The 25,941-nt window shown below is 41.4% G+C and overlaps 1 protein-coding gene and 1 long non-coding RNA gene across 6 annotated transcripts in view; both read left to right on the forward strand.

Annotated features, from left to right (window-relative positions):
* The window catches only part of fam184ab (family with sequence similarity 184 member Ab), a 206,115-nt gene that overhangs the window by 30,695 nt on the left and 149,479 nt on the right, over window positions 1–25,941 (forward strand). The gene's annotated exons all lie outside the window — the stretch shown is intronic.
* Window positions 1,520–13,634, forward strand: LOC120725283. The gene is made up of 3 exons (XR_005694076.1): window positions 1,520–1,529; window positions 6,386–6,391; window positions 13,520–13,634. It is a non-coding gene; the product is annotated as an uncharacterized LOC120725283 (long non-coding RNA).

A 25,941-nucleotide genomic window follows, 5' to 3' on the forward strand; every position in this document is an offset into this window, starting at 1 on the left:
ATTAGGGGATCAGCTGATCAATTTTCCTTTGATATTTTACATCTTTATCTTACAGTATTTAAGTACCTTGTTTCTGTGAATGGGGGATATGTAAATAAAACTGAATTGTGTACAATGGTATGTTGCATATAGAAGTCTGTTCATTTCTGTTTTAGCTACCTGAAAGTTTTGCTTTTAGGTGTTTGGCATCATTGTTTGCGTTTTTTTTTTTACTACTTTCTTTAAGTCACAGTGTTACCTTTTCAGGTTTTTGGAGAAATTTGATGCAGGTTTTGGATGGTCATTTCCATCATGGCCACAGTTTTCACTTTATCATCACATTCTTGTCATTTTGCACACTGAATTTGACATAATATGGATATCTTCATCAAGGTTGAGTGATCACATGAAAATATCTGTTGCACATCTCTCCTGACCTTCTTTGTACATATTGACAACGATTTGAATTTCAGGTTTGGTTTCATCCCTTCATAAGACCTGTTGCCACCAATTTTGAGCCCAGTTCTTGTGTAATTTGACATGCCTCAGCCTTTTCTCCCTGTTTCCTTTCCATGACAATGGCTTCTTGAGAGGCATATGGCACTGTTTCTGATGAGATGGAAATTACTTCCAGATGGTGTTCACCTGCTGTAAAAGGTGTTTGTTTTGTTTTTTCTTTAGGCCTGCCACCTCTTTTGTCTTCCACTTGTCCATTTTTTTCAGGGTTTTTTTCAGGATAGACTGCATACCATGCTGAGATATGCCAAGTTTTCTGGCTAATACAAAACAACATGGTTCACCCCTCGAGTTAAGTGACTTTTATAATGCTTGGTTGGTCAGTGTCCAGAGCCTTAAATATATAGATATATTGCTGACTGGACTGACGATGAGTAAAAAAGCAGCTATTGTCCAAGTGAATGCTTTGGTGACCAGGAAGTCTGAAGAACTATTGCTCTATTATTTTCACTAGTCTGGCTTCTTGGTAGCAAAATATGAAGAAATGAGGGGTGGCTTGAGACTTTTGCACAGTACTGTATAACTAGCAAGAAAATTGTCAATGTTCTTTATGTCAGTGGTGTTTTAAAGATTATTCAACGTATTTATGATCATGTTAATTAGTTTTATCTCACAGCCAAGGCACACACAAGTTTGCAGTACAGTTATTTTTAATCAGTGGGAGCCTTGATTGGTCATAATCACTCCCAGCAGCTCATTTATCATCTGTCTACAGTGTGTTATGTTCCCCTAGCTGATTAGATAGCACCTGACTGCCAACCTGCCCGCCTCGCTTCCTTTAACTCAATCACTGCTTTTAGTATGTGCGTCACCAGCTGAGTGTAAATTACAGGGTTTGAATTAGAAATATGTTCAGCCATTTTTCTATCGCTGGCTTTTTTCCCCTTTCTGTTATTCTTTCATTTGTGCTCCCCCTCACTTCCCTATTTCTCTTTCTCCCTCTTCACCTTTTTCAACCTCCTCCCTTTTAATAGAAGCAGCTGTGTCTAGTTACCATGGAAACGCATCCGATAAGCCTTGCCAATCAGACGTGTGTATGTGCGTAAGTTTGTGTGTAAAAGAGAGGGTTTTTTTGGTGTGTGTTTTTAACCCCCCCCCCACCACCACCACCCTCTCTCCTCACCTGTCTGTGCAGTGTGTAATTACAGTCTACCCACTCACTTCTAAAAATATCCCAAACCTCAGCAGACACCTGTGGAAACTTTTAGCTCCATCAGTTTGAGGACAAAGTTAAATGTTGCAGACTTCACTTTCCTGCACCTACTGCTGAGACCGTTCAAACTTTTCCCGCACTTCATGACTAGTTGCTGGAGGGAACAGACACTACCTGACTTCTAATGCCAAGAAAAACAACCGCAACAACCCTCCAGCTGCCACAACGCACAGCGAGAGCTGACGTGGAGCTGGAACAGGCTGCTGCTCTACTTTTTCTTCCTGTCCTTTCTGCTGCTTGTGTCCTATTAGCTGTCCTGCAACCATGTGTACTCTGATTGAGAATGGATGTCACAACAAATCTTTGGTAAAAGTCAAAGTTTCTTAAAATTTGAATGAAAAGTTATATAGTTCACAAACTATAGGGTCCACCCATCCATCCATCCATCCATCCATCATCTTTTCTGCTTATCTAAAGTTGACAGCAGGGTAACCACAAACACTTTGCGGTTTCTCCAGGTGAATCCCAAGGGGTTTCCAGGCCAGATGACATATGTAGCTTCTGCAGCAGGCAGCAGGTTTTTTGTCTATACCTGTAAACTCCCATTTAGATGTATCCCCAGAAAACCTCCAAAGGGAGGCGCCCAGGAGACATCCTGATCAGATGCCCAATCCAACTCGACTAACTCCTTTTGATACGATGAAGCTGGGGCTCTTACAGATAGGGTGAGGAGGTCACCCTATCTGTAAGAGCTCTAGACACCCCATGGAGGAAACTCATATTAGCTGCTTTTATTCGCAATCTTATTCTTTCCTTCATCACCCAAATTTTGTGACCTTAGGTGAGAGCTGGAAGGTAGATGGACGGATAAGTAGGAAGTTTCAGCTTCTAGCTCAGCTGTCTCTTCATAATGACAGTCTACACAACCGTGACATTACTCACATCGCACTCCAGCTTCCTGTCAATTATGAATAAGATCCTGAGATACTTAAACTAAGCCTCTCTCCCGCAACCACTGATTGGGTCTCATTAAGATTGAGATCTTGTTTTCAAGAGATTCTAACCGTTGCTTACTGGGATCAACTGATATAGCTTGTTCAGGGCTGACACTGATGGCAATTTTTAGTCATTAAAGAGACCGAAAAGTTATATTTGGAACTACTAAACATTTCCAGTAAAGAAAATATAATCTTGATTTCAAATTACAGAGTAAACTTTGCTTTAATCATTTGTGTTGTATTTGAACTACATTTCGTGGCAGGAAAGCTTTCATTTATTACTTCATCTCTTGCTTATTAATTTAACCTGAAGTAATGACTGTCATCATACTGTTATTTAGAACTAATGATATAGCGCTTTAAGAGCTACACTGGTCCACACAGTGAATGCACAGAGAGCCAAATAAGAACTTCTTTAAAACCTAACAATGATAAATATAAACCCAGTCCCTGCTGTTTACCCTACACTTTCCTGTAGCTGTCAGATAATACTCAAATGGCATCTGGCTGAAATAAAACATACAGTGCTTCCCGATTTTATTTTTTTTCCCTCTCACTGTTAAATAGATTTCCCTCGTTAACAATGTTTAGTAGTATACATATTTTGGGGCTTTTTAGCCATTATTTTTAATAAGAGCTGGAGATCTGGGAGAAAGACCAGGAAAAACAGATGCAGTAACTGTCTTTAGTGGCAGATTTGAACCCGGGATTCTGTGTTAGCCAGGCATATGAGTTGCCTGCTAAACCCACTGAGGTTCACAGGGACCCTTCTGTGCATTTTGTAATGTTGACATGTAATTTTTCATATTTAGGGAAGTCCAAACAACTGTTTATCCAATAACTTGTTCTAAAACAGTACACAATGTATAACACACACACATTCTCTCTCTCTCTCACTCACTCACTCACTCACTCACTCACTCACACACACACACACACACACACACACACACACACACTGAAAAAACACTAAAAAATACCAAAACCTTGTATAAAACACATCTACAAGATAAATCAGCTCGAGGTGAAATTAAAGTGCTAAAGTAATTAAAATAAAGCAACTGTGACTTATTAAAACACAAAACAAGCCTGAAGAAGCTAGAAGATGACAAAGAGCAAATAATTAAAGAAAATCAGAGAGAGCCCTAAATATAAAAAAGCTTTGGAGCATTACAAAAAAACGATCAGAGCTTTAAGACTAAACTTGAAGTAGAGGGAATAAAACTGTAGTTTTAAACTACAAGGGCAGTCAAAGTTAATACGTATAAAAATGAGTTAGTACCAGTAACATCTTACATCATGTGGGAGACTACTGAGTCTGCCAAATGTATGGTTATGTGTATGTAGAGGTTGAAGGTCAGTTTTAGAGGCACTCTGTAAATTCTGCCAGTTCTTTATTGTTGTGTTAATAATATGACAAGTCTGTTTTTAACATTAAATGCTTAACAATGTCTGAAACCACACTGATCACCAGCACCAAAGTTAATTTTCTTAAACTATATACTTTTAAAGTTTTCTGTTTGCTGAAGTGCTACATAGGTTAACACACATAAAGCTTAATTCTGTATAACTTCTATTAACCACACAAATGTTAAGTAACTTGGTCCACTGTATTAACTTTCTGTAAAACAATAACACATCTATGCTGCTTTTCACTCAACGTGTACAGCTGTCTGGTAAAGTGCAACATTTATATTGTGTAAGATTTATTTTGTCTATATTGCAAAGTGTCCATACTTTTTTTTTTTTTAAATTCAAGCTTACGTTGTTAAATAAACACAAAATCTTAGGCCCACATTTCCTGTGCAGCTCCTAACACTACATTACATATGCAGTTGTACTAGCCGGAGGGGATTCATCTATTGCCTGCAAGGCACCAAAAAACACAGCAGTCCTGCATTTTAATGGCATGTGTTGCCAACAAATGTATGAGCATATTTGTGGTTCTGCCACTGTTGCTTATAATCAAAGTTTTGCAAATATTGCACTGTGCCCTGGTGAATAAAAAATGCGCCCACACACAGATTTTCCTGTGTTGCAGTGGCTCAGGTCCCACATGAAAACAAATTCAGAGAGAACCTGTAAGAAGATGATCTGTATCTGCGCGCACACACACACACACACACACACACACACACACACACACACACACACACACACACACACACACACACACACACACACACACACAGTTTTGTTGAAGACTCTGCTCTCAGTTGGTCAGCTCGCTCTGTCTGCTCACATCCAAACTCACAAGCACACCACCATGCCCTCCATTTCAACTGGCTTCCTTTTGCTTTTGAATTCTAAGTAATATAAAAGTACATAAAGAAACTTGGTTCAAAGTTATTAAAGCACAAACTTGCATTCTACAGATAATAGGTTTAGAAAAGAGTAATAAAACACAAAATCAATATAAAGTGAATCACCAGTCAGTGTGCATTTACCTTTCTTTATTAAGACAGTAGAATTCACAGAAGAGTTGTAGTTTTGATATTAATTATACTAGGAGTCAGTTCCAATAATCATAAAGGGGTTTTTTGGAAATTAAACTCAACTTGTGGCTAATAATATTTTTATGTCAGTCCTCGTTATTTTCCTTTTATAAGGCCATATCCCACCAATACAACTTAGTATTCAATATACAGTGCTGAACACATTTATTTGACCACCTGACATAAAAACAAGAAAATACAAATATTTTAGAAATTGTTCAAAAACTATTTAACCATTTTATGCTGAATTCACATTTTTATTCCCAAATTTAAGCAGGTACCCTGGACTTCAAACATAAGTGCAAACATTACTTTTTTCTGTAAAATAATAAACTTTTCTAAATTCATAGATAGTGTTAAAATGTGGATTTACCATTACAGAAAGATAACAAATGATTTTGGTAATTACCGGAACTGTTAATTTAGAGCAGCTGCTGCATAAACATTACACTGGATGGTGGTCTAATAAATGTGTCAAGCAGTGTACTGGAAAAGATTCAATGTGTTCCAATAAACATAAAGTATGCCCAAAATACCTGAATGTCATCCTGCAACTAAATCCATTTTGATTTTATAGTTATATTATAATTACGGAGAGCAGATTAAAGTTCACAGTAAAATTTTATGGTGAAGCAGTAGATCCCTATTGTATCACAGACATTATGATATAACTTTATAAAAGATGGACATGGATTCAGGCTGTGAGAAGTGCCTGGAAGCTGGAAGTGACTGCTCGACTTCCGCTCCTATTGAGTTCTGGTCTATAGGAAAATTACCCTTGGACATTAGCTCGGCTTGCATTTTCCTGATGTTAATAAGCTCAGTCACTGTTTTCAAGGACAATTAAATAAACTTAAATTTCATTTTGATTGAAAAGCTGTTAGCCAATAAGCTTTGGGTTTTACAGGTGGAGGATTAACTCGTTTTTGGAACCAGTTTCAAGTGGCCATTAGAGAAACTGCAGTGTTTGGCCCTTCACCAGTGGCTACATTTTTCACCCCTTTTCGCTCAATGGAGCACTGCTTATTCTCTACAATATGGAGAATTCATTCAGATATTTCATATAATAAATACTATGCTGTGTTTCACATACATTTTATCAAGTATATAACTCAAAGAAATGCCTCATGTTTTACATATTTGCGATGCAAAATCAAGTACTTATATTGTACTGAAAATCTTTTCAGTCTGTTCATAAGTCTTTTGTTCCCTTCATAATTTATTGTTGTTGCTCAAAATTAAAGGCTCCTGTTATTAGTATCTCTGCATTCTGGGCCTGGCATGATAATAATTTTGTGACACCACCCACCCTGCACTAATTTGCAGAGATTTTTGGGTTCATGATCCCAGTAACTCGTTTCTTGTCCCCGACACTTGCGATTAACATAATTGTACCTCTTTATTGTGCTTGTCTCTTTTGCGTAATTAATTGTTAATTAACTATGTTGGTCCCACTCGGATTAAAAATGCTTTCGTCGGTTGTGGTACTGTTGCAGGCATGCAGGATAAAAGATGGCATCTCGTTGTAACGCTTGAATAAGTCAGCGTGCGATTGTTTAATTTTTCCTTCCGAGGACATAAAAAAAAATCTCTGAGGCTGTAGCTTAATGGTGTGACCATAGCAACGGGGCTCCTTATTGCAGCGTCATTCAATAAGTCAGTCTACGAGGGCAATGGGCTACTTTACACTGAGGTAATGTTATAAGAAAGAGTCAAGGTTACTGTATATGTTTTGTCATCGTTCTCATATCAGACCTCACTTTCAAAGCTAATTTCACTCTTAGTCTAACTATTGTTCCCCTGATGCTGCAATCCTTCCTGTCCAACCAGTCGTGTGCTTTACAGGAAGAAAGAAAAAGAAGCTCTGCTTCATAAAAGAAGATAATGCCTCCTCATCAGTTTTATCTGGGCTCGACTGTGGCACCTGTCATCTGTTTCCAGGAGCCGTGGCATTTTTATCTGCCGGCTTTTAGTGGAGGTGGAACAAAATGTGAGATTACGTGCGAGCTGAATTCTTAGTCCCAGTTGTAGTAGTAGCTTCTGTTCTCTGCACAGACAGTATTTTACTGATTATGTCCTTAAGAATGCCATTTGTCTTTTTTTTCTTCTCCTGCTTAAATTCAAAATACAGCTTGGAGTTTTACAACAAGGACTCAATAAGCGATATGTCATTCTGCTGCCTATATTATGGATCATCTGTGTGTGCAGTGCGGTTTTAAAGAACATTTTGTAGTATTTTGAGTCGCCTCTGTTGGGTACTGTAGTCTGCTGCTGACTCAACCAACAAAGCAGACTTGCACATTTGTGAAGGATGGCAACTTTCTATATTCGATTTCCACTAGAACAAAATCTTCCAAGTGCTTTCAGTGTTGCAAAAGACCTGCCGAAGATTACAAAAAATAAAAATAAAAATAAACAATAAGCCACACCCTTCTACTTCACAGTCAATTCAATAAACATGAGCAGTGTGCTCAAGTAGCAGTTGACAGAGAACGCTAAAAAAAACTCAGCAAAGATGATTCACATACATCTAAATAATCCTTATTAGAATGCACTCTTGCTCTGCTAATGTTTTCGAAAAACTAGTGTGCCCGGTTTATTACAGATCCTCTTTTAAAAACAATAAAAAGTAATATTTGTGATCCGCTTTTTAAGACTTTCGTCTTCAGTATTAATACGCGGATTAAGGGCAGCGTGCCACAGACAGGGCAGAGGAGTCAGAAAGTATGTTACTGACAATAAAAAATTCACCTGTCTGATCTTTTAAGTATTATATAATCCTTGAAGTCATTTAATAAGCAGAAAGTACCCAGTATGTTTAGTTCCAGATTAAAATTTTAATCTCTTTTGTTTTTTAGCCATTGAACCAACTAATATATAAGACAGACAATTAATTTTAAAAATCCATCCAGATATCATTATGGAAATAAACGTTATTTACAGCCTCAGCAACCTAAGTAGGAGATATAGAACATGTAAATCAGGACACTCAGCTTTCTATTTCATCACCCGACTCTGTCCATTTGACTCAAAGGCAGACACCAAAGAAATATCATTACTTGTAAACGCTGCGTGCAAACATGCACACACAGAGCGGGTTTGTGTGTGCGCTGTGCTGTCCTCAGTCCCAGCTGATCAGAGTCAAACGCTCTCAGCTTTGTTCTGCCTCTGAATTGAATGCACGAGGCCACCGTGCTACAATTAGCTGAGAAAATCAGCCTGGCAGAGCACGCAGACATATCTCTGTCTCTCTGAGCAGATAAACAAATGACTGCTGCATCAGTGATCAGTGTTGTTCTGTGCAGCTTATTTAACTGGGATTTTATGCACTGCAGGGAACTGTGTGGTCAGAGTAATCTTTCAGAGAATTAGTGAAAAGAGAAACAAGAGAAGTTGTGGGGTTTTTTTGTTTTTAAGGAGGCTAATTATACCCCTCCACTCCTCCCTCACTGTTTCAGAGACTCCTTGTGTAAATGTGTGGAACTGTGGAGCTGACAGCAGTTTGGCTTTTTTTTTTTTTTTTTTTTTTTTAATTTTACAATAACTGATTTTCATGTGCACTGGAGGGCAAAAGCAGTCCAAAACAAGCTGGAAAGGAAAAACTGGTGTATAGCTAGTGTGTGGACTTCTTCTTCCTCTTCTTCTTTGGGCTGCTCCCTTTAAGAGTTGCCACAGTAGACCTTCTTCCTCCATCTCACCCTATTCCCAGCATCCTCTCTGTCACACCAACAATGTAGTCTTCATTATATTTCTTTGTCTACTAAATATTCAATTTTTTGTACCAGCAACATGCAAACATTGTCAGTCTCATGCTCCACTCAACTCTGGTTTTACATGACAGTTTCACATTTTGCTGTGAGGACGAGTAATCTATTTTTATTGTTTTTTTGTTTATGGAGACAAATTGTTGAATTTTTTTGGGTGACAGGGTGATTTTGAAACGCATGTTTATCTCTGTTTGGTGTCTGCAGCTGTTCAGACTCCTCAGAGAGAATGTGTTAGCCTTGCAAGCAATAAAGTGGAGCTTTGTAAGCATTAGCAGTCGTGATATTTTAACCCAAACCACCATCCGTCCATCTGCCCGTTCGTCCATCTATCCATCCATCCATTCGAAGTCCTCAAGAACTTTTACTTCTACAGTATTGGTCAGAATTGAATTTTTTTAATCACCTAATGGGTCCTTACCCAAATTGTGGTCTAGTTCACATTTGTCATTTTATGGGCAATAAACTCTGTTGTATCTCATGTATTGTGAGCCAAATGAACTGCTAACATCATTGACGTTCTGGTTTATTACATAACCCTAGCCAGGGTTAATGTTTAAAGAGTTGCAATAACATACTTGAAAATATGAATTGAATAGTTATGTCTATAACTTCTGTTCCCTGAAGGAGAGGAACGAGGTACAACACATAAGTATGGGATATCACGCCCTCGCATGTCCTGGCTGAAGAAACCTTTATTCACGCCTTTAAGGCAGATGGCGTGTGATGACACGCGCACGGCCCCGCCTGCACATATAGCCGCTGTCATCACAGTCATCTCTCAGTTCGATAGCCGCTCTTCACCGAGCCAAACTGCTCAGTGGGGCCACCTTGTGTTGTACCTCGTTCCTCTCCTTCAGGGAACAGAAGTTATAGACATAACTATTCGTTCCCTTTCAGTCGATTCACTCGGTACAACACATAAGTATGGGACATATATACACGCCCCACAGAGCAGCCACCAAACCAGAATCGGACCACCACATCCTTAGTGAGTGGTAGACCCAGCAGAAAGGACAGCATGAGCCACCGAAGGGGCTGTAACGTCCAACCGATAAAACTGCACAAAAATGTGCGGTGATGCCCAACTAGCTGCCGCACAAATATCAGCTACAGGCACCCCTTTAAAAAGAGCCCATGAGGTTGCCATCCCCCTGGTGGAATGAGTTCTCACCCCGTGGGGCAAAGCAAGACCTCTGGTGCCATATGCCAGTGAGATAGCTTCTATAATCCAGTGGGACAGCCTCAGTTTGGACAGAGCTTTACCTCTATTTGGATTAGCGAAGCAGACAAACAGCCGGTCACTTAAACGCACATTCTGAGTGCGCTCAATGTAGGTGCGTAGCTCACGCACTGGACAAAGAGAATACATCCTCCTCTGCTCCTCAGATGCAAAAGGAGAGGAGCAAAAGCTCAGCAACTCAAACTCCATTGAGCTATAAGATGCAGGCATGATCTTGGGAAAATAGGCAGCATTTGGACGCAATACGACCTTGTGGCCATCGGGAGAGAACTGTGTGCAGGAGGGATGCACAGACAGCGCATGAAGGTCACCCACTCGCTTTGCCAAAGCGAGAAGCACCAAAGACAAGTCCCAAGCAGGGACACTGGACTTAAGCACGGGCCTCAGCCGGCGAACTCCTCTAGAAAACGTATGGCGAGGGGATGTGCACCAAATGTCACCCCGTCAAAGCCAATATGACAAGCAGATATAGCTGCTAAATAAACCTTAAGTGTCGAAAATGAAAGGCCCTTATCCAGCAGCTCCTGGAATGTCAAAACATCCACAATAGAGCACTGAAATGGGAGAGTGTGACGGTCCTGGCACCATTGCTCGAAGGCTCGCCATTTGTAAGCGTACAAGCCTCTAGTAGATGAGGCCCTAGCGCTCTGAATTGTCACTATCACACTAGGTGGCAAACCCTTAGCAATCAAGTTTAACCTCTCAGCAGGTAAGCATGAAGGCGCCACAGATCTGGGCGCGGATGAAACACTTCTCCTCCCGCCTGAGAGAGGAGATCCCTGCGGAGAGGAAGCTCCCAAGGACTCGCTGCTAGCAGGCTGATTATCTCTGCATACTACGACCTTGTGGGCCACCAAGGGGCCACTAGAATCAGAGAGAGGGAATGCCGACGCACTCTCTAGAACTGGAGATATCATTTCCACTGGGGGAAATGCATACAGGAGCACGTCTGGCCATTGGTGCGCTAGCGCGTCCAAGCCCAAGGGTGCATCGTGGTCGATTATGAAGAAGAACAGGGGGCAATGAGTATTTACCCTGGAAGCAAAACGATCTATTTGCGCCTTGCCAAATAGATCCCAAATCTGAGCCACTATTAAAGGGTGTAACCTCCATTCTTTCACCAGTGGACCCCCCCTGGAGAGAAGGTCCGGCCCCAGGTTCAGGTGGCCCGGGACATGGGTGGCTCTTAGAGACAGAAAATGAACACTGCACCATAACAGCAGAGAGCGAGACAGCTTCAACAGGGGAAGAGAGCGTGTTCCTCCCTGCCTGTTTATGTAGGACACCACTGTTGAATTGTCCGTCCTGACTAAGACATGCTGGCCCTCCAGGACTGGACGGAAATGCTTTAGAGCTAAGAACACTGCTAACAGCTCTAAGTGGTTGATGTGCAGCTGGCGCTGGGCTGCGGGCCAGATCCCTCTCACTGATGCACCCTCGCACAGCGCTTCCCATCCTCTTAGGGAAGCATCTGTGGACACCACCTTGCAAAACAACACCCTCCCAATCCGAGAGCCCTGATGCAGCAGCCTGGGCTCCCTCCAAGGACTGCGAGCTAGCATGCAAGACACGGTTACCGGCAGCCTCCTCCGGAGGTGACGCGATGCACACAAACGGTGTGAGAGAGTCCAGCGTTGAAACCAGAGGCGGAGCCAGACATTTGAAACACCCGGGGCTTAGCCCTAAAGGGTAGTATGCATGTGGGATTTTTTTTTTTTGGGGGGGGGGGTTTAGAAATGACTGAAAGATTAAATGGCTCTGTTTTGAGTTTTGTTCAAAAAAGAATGACTTCATATAGGGAAAAATATATATCACATATGCAGGACACCTTAAACTAGTTTTTTAATTAAGCAGCAAGGCAGAACAAAATCGTAGGCAGCAGCTGCCCCGCCCCGCTTAGTGCCTGAGCTCGGATCATACCAATATTAGGGGAGATTTACGCACAGTCGTAAATTCCCCACAGTGTGCACTATGTGCTTCAAATATTGTGTGTAGTTTTTTGCTTTATACAGTTGTCAGCCAGGCATCTTAGTATGAAAAAATTACACTCCAAAAGACCCCGGGCTTCTGAAAAAACAACCCGGGCTTAAGCCCAGTAAGCCATCCCCCTGCTCCGCCACTGGTTGAAACGCTCTCATTTTTAACAGTCCAAGTGACACTACGGCGATCATAGATGCCATCATGCCCAACAAGCTTAATATCGTCTGGAAACACAGTCTGCGTCCCAACTGAAACTGAGCGAGGCAGCGATGAACCCGGCCACTCTGTGCTCCGACAAACGTGCGCGGCTGGAAGGACCCAAACGCAAAACTCACCACACAGGAATTAAACTCAAAAAGCTGCTTTATTGCAGAATGGCACGAAAAATATAACTAAACTAAACTAAACTAAACTGGGCCATGGATAACTAACACACAGGGCAACACAGCCATGAGGGAGACTACAACACTGACAAGAAGAAACACAGGGCTTAAATACACTGAGGGATAACGAGGGAATGAGAAACAGAAGGAGAGCACAACTGGGAGTAATCAGGCTGGACGAGACAAGGGAAGCAAAACTAGAAACGCTGACATGAGACACAGACCTTCAAAGTAAAACAGGAAACACACTGACTGAACTCTAAACATGTAAACTTAACAGCAACTGGGGAGACAGAACATAGGAACCTGAAACATGGGACAGAAAGGCACAGTAGACACAACGTGGACATAACAACGCCACAGGGAAAGAGTAAAACAAAACACAGAACCTCTTAGAAAATAAAATAGGAAACCTAATGAAACGCAGACATGACTACATGAACTTGACAACATAACAGACATGAAACATGTGAAGGGCAAGGGAGACTTAACAGGGGTTGGAAGACACAAGGGGAATCTAATAACAAATGAACTAGAAAACCTAATGAGCTTAACCATATACTATAAACATCAAAATAAACTAAAACTCAAAACGCTGGGTCATAAGACCCAGGATCGTGACAAAAGCGAGCATATTTCCAAACCGAGAAAAGTAATCTGCTGACTCGGGATTAGCGAGCTCTTTTGAAAGTTCACAGAGAACCCCAGTGTCCGAATGTGTGACAGAACCAGCGACAGCTGTGGTCCGCCTGCTCTCTGGAGCAAGCTACGAGAGCCCAGTCATCTAGGTAGGCTAAGATGCGGATGCCTCTCTCTCTGAGGGGCGCTAGCGCTGCCTCGGCACATTTCGTAAAGGTGCGAGGAGCGAGCGACAGCCCGAACGGCAGCACTAGGTATTCGTAGGCTACGCCCTCGAATGCAAACCTCAGAAACTGCCTGTGTTTCGGGTGTATAGCCACATGAAAATAAGCATCTGTTAGATCGATTGTTGCAAACCAATCTCCCGAGCCGACTGCATTCAAGAGCTGTCTGAGTGTTAGCATCTTGAACCTGTACGTTCGTAGATACGTGTTCAAGACTCGCAGGTCGAGGATGGGAAGAAGCCCTCCCCCTTTTTTCGGAACAACAAAATAACGGCTGTACTAACCTTTGTCTGTTTCCGAAGCGGGGACCACTCGTATTGCTCTTTTCTGCAATAGCACCTTTATTTCCTCTCTGAGTATCATGGCCGCCTCGGTGTTGACAGTCGTGTTTACGGCTGTATCCCAATTCAGGGTCTGCAGCCTTAAAGTACGCAGCCTCAACGGTCCTCAAGGGCCGCATACTCAAAGACCGCTAAGGCCGGAAGTGTGAGGCTTGTGAAATGGGACGGTCTAGCCTCCGTCGCTCTGCCCAGGTTGCCTAGCAACCATGATAGCTGGAAACGTGTGGTTAACAGAAATGAAGGAGAACATGTTTTGTTCATTTGTTTGTTTGTTTCTACACGAGCTTTGTGTGATTTAATAAGTATCTGAGGCTGAGACCACAGGACTGTAAAACATGATTGTTGGGCTTCATATCTGTACTGAACAGTCATTTAAGATTAGCTAGTAAATAACAAATAGTTAATGTTGTTCATGAGACTAATGTCAGTGTAAATATGAGATGGCCAATATTATAGTTATTATATTAATCATTATTAGTTATTACAGCAGTGAGTTTGAACTCACAAATCAAATCACTTCTATTGTCACATCACATGTGCAGGTACACTGGTACAGCACATGTGAGTGAAATTCATGTGCGTGAACTCTGTGTCAAATACTGAGCTTGAGTAAAGATCCAAGTTGCAGCTATCCATATCTCCTATCACCTTAAATCTTCACTCAAAGACACTCAAGTATCTTTGACAGTGTATATATAGGTGTATTATATATAAGAGACAAATGTTGTTCCTTCAGTATGTTGGCATTACTAAATTTGGCTCAATACTTACATATATGTGTAAAAAGAAAATGTACGAGCTGTGATAACTGTGTCTGATAGAATGAAGAGTAGACTGATATATTAAATATTCCTTTATTGGGTGAGAAAATCATACCATGTCAAAACTGCTTTAAGTCATACAGAATAGATATCAGAGCCTTAAACAGGCTGACTTCTGCTAAATGGGTCAAACTGGGCAGAAAGTAAACAAACACATAACATCCTTATAGAATATGATGTAACACTATAGATCAACTTACCTCAGAATATATAAAGCATATAAACAATTACAGCAATATGATGCAACAAACACAGCAGTACTACTAATCCAAAATACTCAAAGCTTCATAGAACTGAAACAAACATTTATTTTTAGGTCCATTCTGCTGCTGATACATACTTCAGGTTTCTGAACATTAAACTTGTTGCTGCCTTTCATAGTGTGTAACTTGAAGGCCCTGAGTACTTTCTCCCACACTGAAAACACTGGAATGATCAAATTATTTGAACATTACCTAATAAGACTGATTCAGGACAGACAGTTAGTTATTTTAAACTTTTCTAGCAGTCCTTCACAAACAGGGAACAGTCTGTCTATTCTCTCCATCTGTCTTCCTCACACACTGCTGAGTTTGACCTGGTGGATCATCAGGGGTGCAAAGCCTCACAGATGATGTGCAGCAGTGGGTCCCTCAGTCTGTCCTCACTCTGGACACTTGCAGTTGTCACACATGGAAATCAAATGTGTGATAAGCTGCAGGATTCAAACACAAGTGTAACTTATAAATACACGTTCATACTTTTATTCCACAATCAGAGAGAAAGAAACAGAGAGAGAGTGCAGGACAGACAGACAGGTGACAGTCTCAGGTGTATACACTGCTACAAAACAGGAGGATTTAGTGTTTGTGTTATTACGAGTGCTAAACAAGAAGAGTTCCCAGATGGTACAGTGGACACATGTGTGACTCCTGTGATTAAAGCATCTTTCTTTCAGCTTAACGAGTGAACCGTCAGCTCGTTCAAACACACGTTAAAGTCCGTTTGTCTCGACACCACCGAACAGAGGCAGCAATATAACATAGCTAACATTAACAGTGCAGTGGATCCTGCTTGTGCCGTGATATTCAGGACTGCAAACCGAGCAGCATCACTGACTTTCAGCTTAATTATCCACAAAATCATCACATTCTCTGTAAGATTAAGGTCGACTATTGTATTATTATATTTTAAAGGCTTTGAAAGCAAGTAAAAGCTGAACGTACAAACATCGCTAATGGCAAATAAGTTTGCAGACATGTGGCCAACAGTAATGTTTTAATGTTCCTCATTATTAAACATTTGCACATAAATAAGTGACATAATATTTAGTACTTACTTTTCACAGTTTACTCTTCGGCCGCTCCGCTTCTGCCGTCTGCGACAAAATTATCCACACCGACTGCCGCGCTATGAATTGTGGGATATGTTGGGCCACGAAGTCTACACTGCCACAGCCTTAAAATTCAGGGAAATGAAGGACGCATTTGAGGGCCGCATTTCGAGCAGCCTTTAAATTGGGACAGCCTTCGGCGCGCCACTGTGACGTAATCGGCCTTAAAATCCGGCCTTCAAGGCTGTAGACCCTGAATTGGGATACAGCCTACGACTCTTTGGAAACGAGGCGGCTTGACCCGGAACTGCAACCGGTAACCCATGGCAACGGTTCGCAGCACCCACGGAGAGGGGGCGCAAGCGCGCCACTGAGGGAAGTGAGCAGCCAGCCGGCTGACCTGCAGCACCGTCGGCGGGGCGTTGTCGCCCCCTCAGTGTGTCTGCAGGGGACTGCATCACCTGCCTGACCTGGCTCATTCTGCCTGCAGGCTGAGCATTTGTGATTGTTTGAGAATAAACAATACTCTTTATTGATTGTAACATGGAAACATGTATATTCATACATTTTGTTGGAGGCACCTTTTCTGGGGCACAACAATGAAAAACAGCGGGAACACTCGATGTGGTCACCTGAACATTTAACACACCTGAACAGGGAGTTACCTGAGGCATTTTGTGTGCAGGGGTTTTGTGCTTGGGAGACAGTGTTAGGAAAGTGCAGCGCCTTCTGGGGCTGACAACCTGAACAGAACTTAAGCGGCACCTCTTGGGCAGCAACAGAGGGGTAAAAGCAAGGTCTCCCTGCTGCTGGACCCCTTCTCCACTCGAAACCACAGCTAGGAGGGCTGAGGCTTCTTCCTCCTGGGCGTCGGGTCCCGCCGGGGGCCCGAGGGTGGGTCTTTGCTCCAGGCCGACTGGTGTGGAGCTCGGGCCGGAGAATGTGCTCTCGTTGGCGGCACACCCACTTCAACAGTGGGCGCCGGTCTCTTGCGTCGGCAGAGGAGCGGCGGGCCTGTGAGAGCTAGCTGCGGGCTTGGGCTGACGTCTGGGGATGATGTCGCGCAGAGCTTCCGTCTGCTTCTTCCTCAGATTGAATCTAGCCTGAATGGCTTCAAGTGAATGTCCGAATAACCCAGCCGCAGACACTGGTGCGTCCAGATATACAGCTCTGTCCCTATCCGGGACGTCAGAGAGGGTCAGCCACAGGTGCCTCTGCGCCACTATTGTCGAAGCCATCCCTCTGCCCAGGGAGAGCGCTGCACAGCGATACGCACGGAGGATGTGATCTGTGGCGACTCTGACCTCGTTAAAAAGAGGTGCCAGCGGGCTGTCATCAGGAACCAGCGATCCGAGCTCCGCCAGGCACAGCGCTTGCGGGCCTCAAACCAGGCTGAAGCCCGTCAGCGCTCCTGCATGGTTCCGGCTAGTCATCGGCTAACCCGTCAACATATTCCATGTGGTCAGCCCAGCTAATTGCGGGGACATCGACCGAAAAACCTTCGGACTCGGACGAAGCCGGGGTTCCAGACTTGGAAAGGAGAGGGTCATGCCGTGCGACAGCCGAGCATCCCAGCACTTTTTCCACAAACGTCACCCGTCTTTCAAGGGTCGAGCGCCAGAGCTGGCGGCAAAATGCACAGGCTTCGGGCTCCGTCAACGCTCTCCTAGCGTGGACGATCCCCAGGCAGACAGGCCAGGCATCGTGCTGGTCACTGTCGTGCAAAGAGAAACCGCATCCCTGAGGACAGGGGCAAACAGAAGATTTCTGCTTTGCTCGCTTCGGTTTGGAGTCCATTCCAAAACGCAAAGCAAAACGATCGAGCTGGAATAAAATGAACAGATTGATAAGATACTGTTTCTGATTCTTCCAATGCTCAGTAAAGCAGCACATGCCCAACTGCAGCATGCTGGGAGGACTCTGAGGAAAACATAAAAGGCCGATGAGCAGACCAAAGAGATTACAGCCTGGCTGTGCATGTGTGCGGGTGTGGGTAGGCTCATGAGAGGCAGATGAGATGCAGGAGAGATGGAGAAACAGAGCACCGTCCCCTTGCTACTCTGTCGGCCGCAACACGGACCTCCCGAGAGTGTCACATTTTCGCTTCAAAAAGCAAGAAAGTTGTCTTCTCCCTGCTCTGTTCTGATATCTGCTGAGACAGGAGAAATGGTGGGAAGAGAGCGGCATGGGGCGGAGGAGGAGAAGAGAAATGACTTTAGTTATTCTCAGCTGGTTTTATCTGAAACACTTCAGGGTAATGAGGTCCTATAGTGTGAGCGTGTGTGCACTTGCGTGTGTGTGTGTGCTGAAATACAAAAAAACTCCTACTGGTTTTCTTAATTTAAGAGTGAATAAGGTTGTTTTTTCCCCCAGTTTAAGGCATAAAAGTTTTGGCATTCATGCTGAGGGTTTAGCTATGAGATAACAGCTACTAAACCTGAAGATACGTTTTTATATTTTAATGGGAGTTCACACAGTGGTGCTTTTGGGTAGTGTGTCAGCATATACCACTGTCCCAATTTCTGATTCTGCTACTCCAAATAAAATAACAGATTTTTTTTATTTTATTTCCAAGCTTCAAATTTGGAAGTGGTTAGTCTGAGGCCATGGATCGCAGCTGGTGGAGCGTCCACTCAGGGTTGGGAATGAACTGCAGGCCCATGTTGAGGAAAATAATTATCTCAGGGACTTGTTCATTAGCAAAGGGAGTGTGGAGAGGGATTTACAGATGGACTGGTGGAGCATCTGCAATGGCCCAAGTGCTGTACTGATCTGTTGGGGTGAACAGAGAGCTCTCTGTGAAAGCAATGTTGATTTACCCGTGATTGATGCTGGTTTGTATTCTCAGTGATTGCCACAAGGTCATTCAGGAGGGGCTCAGAGTAGAGCTGGTACTCCTCCAAATCAAAAGGAGCCAGTTGAGGTTGTTCTGACCAGAGGAAGGGTGTTCTGGGCATGTCCTGGAGACATTGCATCTCATGGCTGGCTTGGTGTTTGTCAGTGAAGAGCTAGAGAAGATGGGCAGGGAAATGTTGACTGCTGCCCAAGTGACCTGGACCTGGATAAACAGCAAATTTAAGTACCGTATTGGTGCACTTTCAAGCCTTACTGGTCCTTTGGTCTTAGAACTACTGATGTTTGCTATTAGAGACATTATGGAGAGAAGCCATTGCAGTCAAATAATCCTGAATAGAAATCTATAGAACAATATTTAAATGGTAAAGTTGGATCTTGTCCCACCGTCAATAGCCAAGCAGTAGCAGCAATGGGAGCCATATTAGCCTCTGTGCCAGTACCTTTATTTACTCTTTAACGACTTACTTTATTCACACTATAAAGCTTGACTGATGTGACGACTCGCAGGGTTAATTTCTTTGATGGTAATCTTGCCAAATGCTAATTTCAGCATGCTAAAATTAAATTAAATGCTGATGCATCCATGATGTTTAGTGGGAATATTTACAGTGTTTGCCTGTAGATGCCATCAAAAATGGATATAGACAGCTTTGGGGTAGTGCTTTATACCTACATACCGTTTACTGGTAACCAGAAGTCAATCCTCATGATTCTAATGCCCTGAGCACCCTCTCTACAACCTCATTTAACCCTTTAAAGCCGGTCAGTGCGGGCACGCTCTGTTTTGCTTAACTATTTTTAAATCCCGGTAGCTCTGCAACCACGTAAGCTAGCGCAATAATTTTTTTTTGCATATGAAACCTGAGGAGTTGTACTTACATCTTATGCCATCAGCTTGTCCTAGGTCACAGTTCCCTTCCACATATAGCTTTGCAAAAACTGCATAAAAAGCACTTGTAGCAACAAAAACATAATATTCCAGAAACCTTTGTCGATCCGATCAGCTGTTCATAACACTTCCTATGTCCATCAGCACTGCCCGAAACCGGAAGTGATGTCATTTTGCGGAAATGTAGTTTTTTACTATCAGGGCCTTATGAGCCTATACTGGTGTTTTTAAAAGTTATGTTTGACTTTATGACTTTCTGTGTCGTTTCTAGGATGCTTAGGACTCATATTGCACTGCTGGAAATAGTTTATTTTGATGCATATGCTGTTTTTTTTTTTTGCAAATTTGCATTATAATATTTATTTTTGTTTTTCCTGCAGTATATAAAAATTGGTGTATTTCAAAAATAAAACTATGAAGACACTCAAAATAAATTTCCTGTGGTGGGAAACTATTTTGTGCAACTTTTTTGTATTTACAGTTTTGAGGGATAAGCCTCTTAAATTTCTCTAACTAGAAATATATGTTAAAAAAACAAAAACGATTTTCAATTTTTTTGTAGTTTATTGCACTTTTTGGAATTTATGTAATTACTATGCATTTAATGCATACATATTATTAAAAATTTGGGCTATAATGGTTGTATTGATGTATAGCAACTTGAAATGCTCCCAAAAATGGCACTACAGCATGTAAAAATATAATATAAGCTCTGGCGGACTTGGTTCTCTGGTAGGTCTTAAAGGGTTAACATGCCTTCAGTTAGTTGTCATATTAATAATTAATTCATTTTAGCCATATGTACACTGTAGATGTTCATTTCTAGCTTAAGGTTCCGTTCACATTAATTTCTTTGTAGTAAAACCCTCCCCCCACCACCCAAGCAGCCCCAGTGATCATTGCTTATCACTGGCAAAGGTAAAGCTAGGTGTAGGTTGGATAGCATTATGATATCCCTTGAGCACATTAAGAACTTGCTTACTTTGCAGTAAGTTTGTAAAGTAAGCAAGTTCTTACTTACTTTCTTACAAGTTCTTACAGCGCAACAGCGCAACAGTTTCAGTCAGTTTTCTCTATCCTGTCTCCAGCTTATCAAAAATGCTGGTGCTAGACTCCCCACAGAAAAAGAGATCTAAATAAACCTGTTTTAGCTTCCCTCCATCAGTTGCCAATAAGGTTTAGAATAGATTTCAAGATCATCCTGTTTGTAGACAAACAGGATGATCTTGAAACCTTCATGGTTTGCCTCTTGATCGAGTGCTTCAGACTGTCCCCCACTCTAGATTTAAACTCAGAGCAGAGCAGGTGTTCTGTGTTTGCCCCTGATTGTGGAGCAGCAGTCCACTCACAGTCAAATCTGCTCCCGCCATTGAGTCGTTTAAAACCATAATATCTCCAATGCCTTTTGCAGCCAACTCTGTACCTACTAACATGTATTTCACTTATTTCTTATCTATTCCATTTTTTAATTAGTTTTAATCTATTGTAACTGTTTTACGGCACTTTGGTTGCTATATAAATAAATTTGAGTTGAGCTGACTTACATTTCCACACAGTCCCAGTCATCGTTACCACAGTTCTACTGTGCAATCAAACCAACAAAAGAATGCAGATTTTTATCGTTTCAGCAGTGACATAGCACTGAAAAGGCCATCTCAAAACAGATCTGTTTATGAAGGTGATGGAGCCCAGTGGGAATTCATTAGTTTGCCTCTGTAGTTAGGATTTCTTCTCACCATCAATCCCTCGTTGATATTTCCCAAGACTGGCTGAAAACTGGAAGTTAAGTTCCAGATTTGGCTAATCTGACCTTTTTGTTCAAACCCAACTTGCAGAGTTTTGCATAAAATATCTGAATCCATTTCTTTTTTAAAATGTGAACTGGCCTCAGAGATGCTACTGTTAGCTGTACCTTCTAACTCTTCCTTAACCATGTCAACAAGCTGTGTTGTTGTTTACAGTGGCTCTCACGCAGTGAGCACTTTACAGCACCCCAGCTACATTCTCGCATTCACTCCATTCACTGTGTTCAGTGAGCATATTCTTTTTAGCTCATTCAAGCACAACACTGCAGTACATGACGGTGGTTTACAAGAATACCCAACTACATTACTTACCATCCAGAATGATCCGTTATTGAGATAAAATGTCAGTGAAAGATATTTCACAGGTGAAAAATCTAACCCACCAGAGACAAATTCTTGTGATTGTTATCATGCTGAATTAATGGTTTGTGTGGGTTTTGTGTTTTTCTCCCAGATTTAATTAAAATCCATGCAATAGTTATTGAGATAATTTAACTAAAAACCTAAAATATCTGCTTTATCCTCTAAAAAAAAAAAAAGACAATCCATACATTTCTAGTGATGTTTCAATATCATTTTCTGAATTTGAAGGACATGGGAAGCCAGGAAATAATAAATAAACTAATTAAACAATTTTGTCACTAACACAGATGGTTTATTTGGACTGATAATTATTAACTTATAATTATGTGTGGGAGTTCAGGCTTTGCAGTAGTGACATTTTTTTCCTTTCAAATAGACTGTGGCACCTCTCCCGCTGGGCTGCTTAAAGAGCCAGAAAGACTAAAACTATTTTTTCAAAAGCTCATGTGCCAACTGAGCCACCAGGACACCTTAGTCACAACGTATTTTTAGCCGGGACCTACAGTCGCCTCAGACACAGTAACACTCACCTGTCTGCTTAGGATCAATATTTCAGCTGTAAACTTGGCATCTACAAACTAGATTGGCTGCCAAGCAGCAGACCAGCTGTCAGCAGCACTCAGCGTGACAATGTGTCTCAGTAAAAGGCTTTAAGTCATACAAAAGGGCTCACATTACCTCTGTTTAATCACTGTGCATGTGCCGTATGTACTGTATTGGATTAGCTTACCGGTTTTAATGAAGGAACACTCTACATATCCCACTGTTTTCCCTGAACAATAAATTATGCCAAACCAGATCTGTTATCAGTTTTAACTCTGCATTTAACTTATTGTGCATTTCTTGACTTTCACTTGCATATTTAACAGTTTTGTGTGACCTTCCAAGGGACTATGGGTGTTCATAAATGAGCTGTTTTATGACAATTGAGAATCTTTACATCTCACAAATCTTACATATTTTTATACTGACGGTCATTAAAATGCATTGACCATGTTTTTCTTCTTTTTCCCCACTTAGATTCACATTTAATGCAAATAATAAAATTGCAGCATTCAAAAGCAATCATTCAGTTTTTTATTATCAATTATCTGAACAGTCATCTGATTATTTTCTAGAAAACTATTACATTGATCTTGTCTCAGCACCCTGTTTGGATTCAGTTTTGTATTTAGAGGCTCCCACAGTGCTCAGGTTATTATCTGCAGCGAGAAGTAGCATAGGTAAGCACATTTGTAAAAAAAAAATAAATAAAAAAAATCGGATGAATAAAAGTTAAATACTGCCTGCGTCAAATATGTGCTTTGTGGTTCTTTAAAAGTATTTTTATTTATTTTTTCTATTTATCCTTTACTTGTTGAAGGGCAGCAGTTTAAAAAATAAGATCCATGTTTCTGCCGGTGTGTGAGCAATGAGTAGGCAGCTCATTGCTGAGCCTCAAACAGAAATTCTGAGTATCTACGGTCTTGCCACATTTTCAGTCAAGATAATAATGTCATTGGTTTTTTTGAATGTGTAGTTTGGCCCTGATACCTCTCCTACTACTACTCTACTATAGCTTAAAGCTATAAGTAGATTAAAAAAAATGTGTCTAAAAATGCAATGCAATGTGTTTTATATCACTAATCACACACATACTGTAATATTTCCACTCCTGAGGTCCAGTTTAAGACCTTTCGCCCAGCGCGTAATCTGAGAGTTAGTTATTCCAAACAGGTGTGAAACAGGTGGGTGTTTCACTGATCCCAGCAACAGTATGATTTTCTTTTCTTGTCTAATGATTGGCACAGCAGAGCAATGAGACCAGTGAAGTGAACCGCTTAGACGGAGTTTATTTATTCTTTATTTATTCTTACCAACACTTCACATTCCTTCTGCTTGGCATCATAATATAGGGGCTAATAAAACAGTACTGAAACATACATTTTATTTCTTATATAATTATGCTGTAGGTAGTTTTCTGACTCCACATACAGAGAAGCGTGCAATGTTGAGGGTTTCACTGGACCATGTAAAGTTAATATACATGTTATTTTTACTAATGCTTGTATACTTGTTTTCTGCTAAAAATGGAAGTAGTTAAAGGCACATTTGGAATTCTAAAAGTAGTGTGTGTGAGTTATTTGTCTAAAAGCTTTAAAAATACTGTGAAAGTCAACTCGTGTCAAGGAGAACAAGGTCAGGACAGTAGCAAGTAAGAGATTCAAAATTCTCTCTCAGTGGAGTTTGTTCAGCTGGTGTGTTTGTTTCCAGCCTGTTGCTTTCCTGTACTTGTGTCAGGGTGGTCGTGGATGGATTTGCTTGACAAATTGCCCAAGGTCAGCTTGGGTCAACTTAGTAGGGATTATTTTAGGATCTGGATCTGAATCCTGGAGTTTCTGAAAGGATACTTAAAGTCAGAGATGGGCATTTTGCATTCTTTTTACAAACACTTGCTATAATATTTAAATAGCAAAACCTGTGAGACATCGTCGAGAAGGTATAGGAAACTAATCCAGATCTAGCTAGATATTCTTTTTTCTTCGTCTGTTGGGAATTTTCAGCCTTACTTTAGTTATGTAGTGAGCACCTCCTTTTGTTTGCAAAGTGAAAAAAGTTTAGACATGCTGACCACATCTTTTACCTGCCACATTCACAAATATCACCTACGGCTATAAGTAATTATGTCTATGCTTCCAGGTTGGAAAATTACCATGGCCAGAGGCATTGTGTTTTACAGATCTTTTGTCAATACATCTGTATGTAGGTATTTGCGCGTCATTAATGTGATGCCAAGAAACAGTCAACGAATAGTCAACTTAAAAATCTTTACTGACATACATTAAAAACAGTCAGTGGAAACCAAAATCAGTTGCCCTGTGAGGGCTGGATTTAAAATATGAGCCACAGACTATAGACTAAGCTGTAGATACAGTGATTCAGTGCATTACAGCAATACAATAAAATAATAAATCCATCATTTGCGAATCATAATGTCTTTCACGCATTGTTCAAAGGCCCAACCCTAGAATTAATACGTCTTAATCCATAAACCTCATATTGACAGATATCTGGCACGTTTTATGTCCTGGTGTTGAATGCTGATGTAGATTATGTAACCATGTCCCGCTTGCTGTCAGTTAATCATTTATGTTGTCAACTTTTCACAGCTTATTAGCTTATTATTAACAATACTGCATATTGTGATGACAGTTTTATCTGGATGGCACACAAAAGCTTATCTTTAAAGATAAACAGGCTTTATGCAGGAAGCGTAGGTTTAGTTAGGGGTTGTTTTTTTTTTTTGTTCTTTATTGTTGATGCCAATTGCTTGTTGCTTCTTTTTCTTTTCATTTGCCTGTCATTTAATTTCAGTGCATGTTACTTTCTATTACCCTGCAGGCAGACAGCTTCACAAATATCCTTTTATTCACTGCGGTCTGGTAAGGTTAAATTGGCATTTATTTGGCTTAGAGACATCATCAGTGAATGTAGACCAAATTTACTTTGTTAGCGTCTGGCTCAGCCTTTAATGAGTCAGGGCTGCAAACCAAACACAGCACTCAGATTAAGTTAAAGCAAACAAACAAAAAAACTAAAAAAAAAAAAAAACTTGCACTGCTTCTTATTGTCGTCATCTAAAGCAAGCCCCATTGTTTACTGATTGGTCTGACATCCAGCTGCCTCTACAGAAGTGTTAATGGTTTTGCTTCAAGTTGTGTTACTCCTGCCGTTGATCAAATAACACAAAAGTAGTAATTAGTAGCATTGATAATGTCTTGTCTTGCATTCATAATGTCTTATTGTCCAGAAAAAACATGCAGAAATTAAATGTTTTTACAGTAAGTATTCGGGAGAGGACCAAAGAGATCTATCCATTTTATCCCACTTTTCCAGTTCAAATGTCTTAGGCCAGAGGGGCGGTGCACCCTGGACTCGTCACCGGGTCACAAGGCTAAAACATAGTGACACAGACAACAATTCAGACCTATGGTCAGTTTAAAATCACCATGACTTTAGAAGAAAACCAGAGTACCCAGCGAGACAAAGGGAGAACAGAACAGAAACCCCACAGAAACAACTCAGCCCAGACCTTCTTGCTGTGAAGCAACAGTCCTCCGCACCACTGTCTGCTCCACTGCTGTGCAGCGTTCCAACAGATGCAGATGTGCAGCTGGATATCTGTAGTTATTAAGCCAGC

Source organism: Simochromis diagramma, unplaced genomic scaffold (assembly GCF_900408965.1).
Source record: "Simochromis diagramma unplaced genomic scaffold, fSimDia1.1 OVJJ01000802.1, whole genome shotgun sequence".
Classification (NCBI taxonomy): Eukaryota; Metazoa; Chordata; class Actinopteri; order Cichliformes; family Cichlidae; genus Simochromis; species Simochromis diagramma.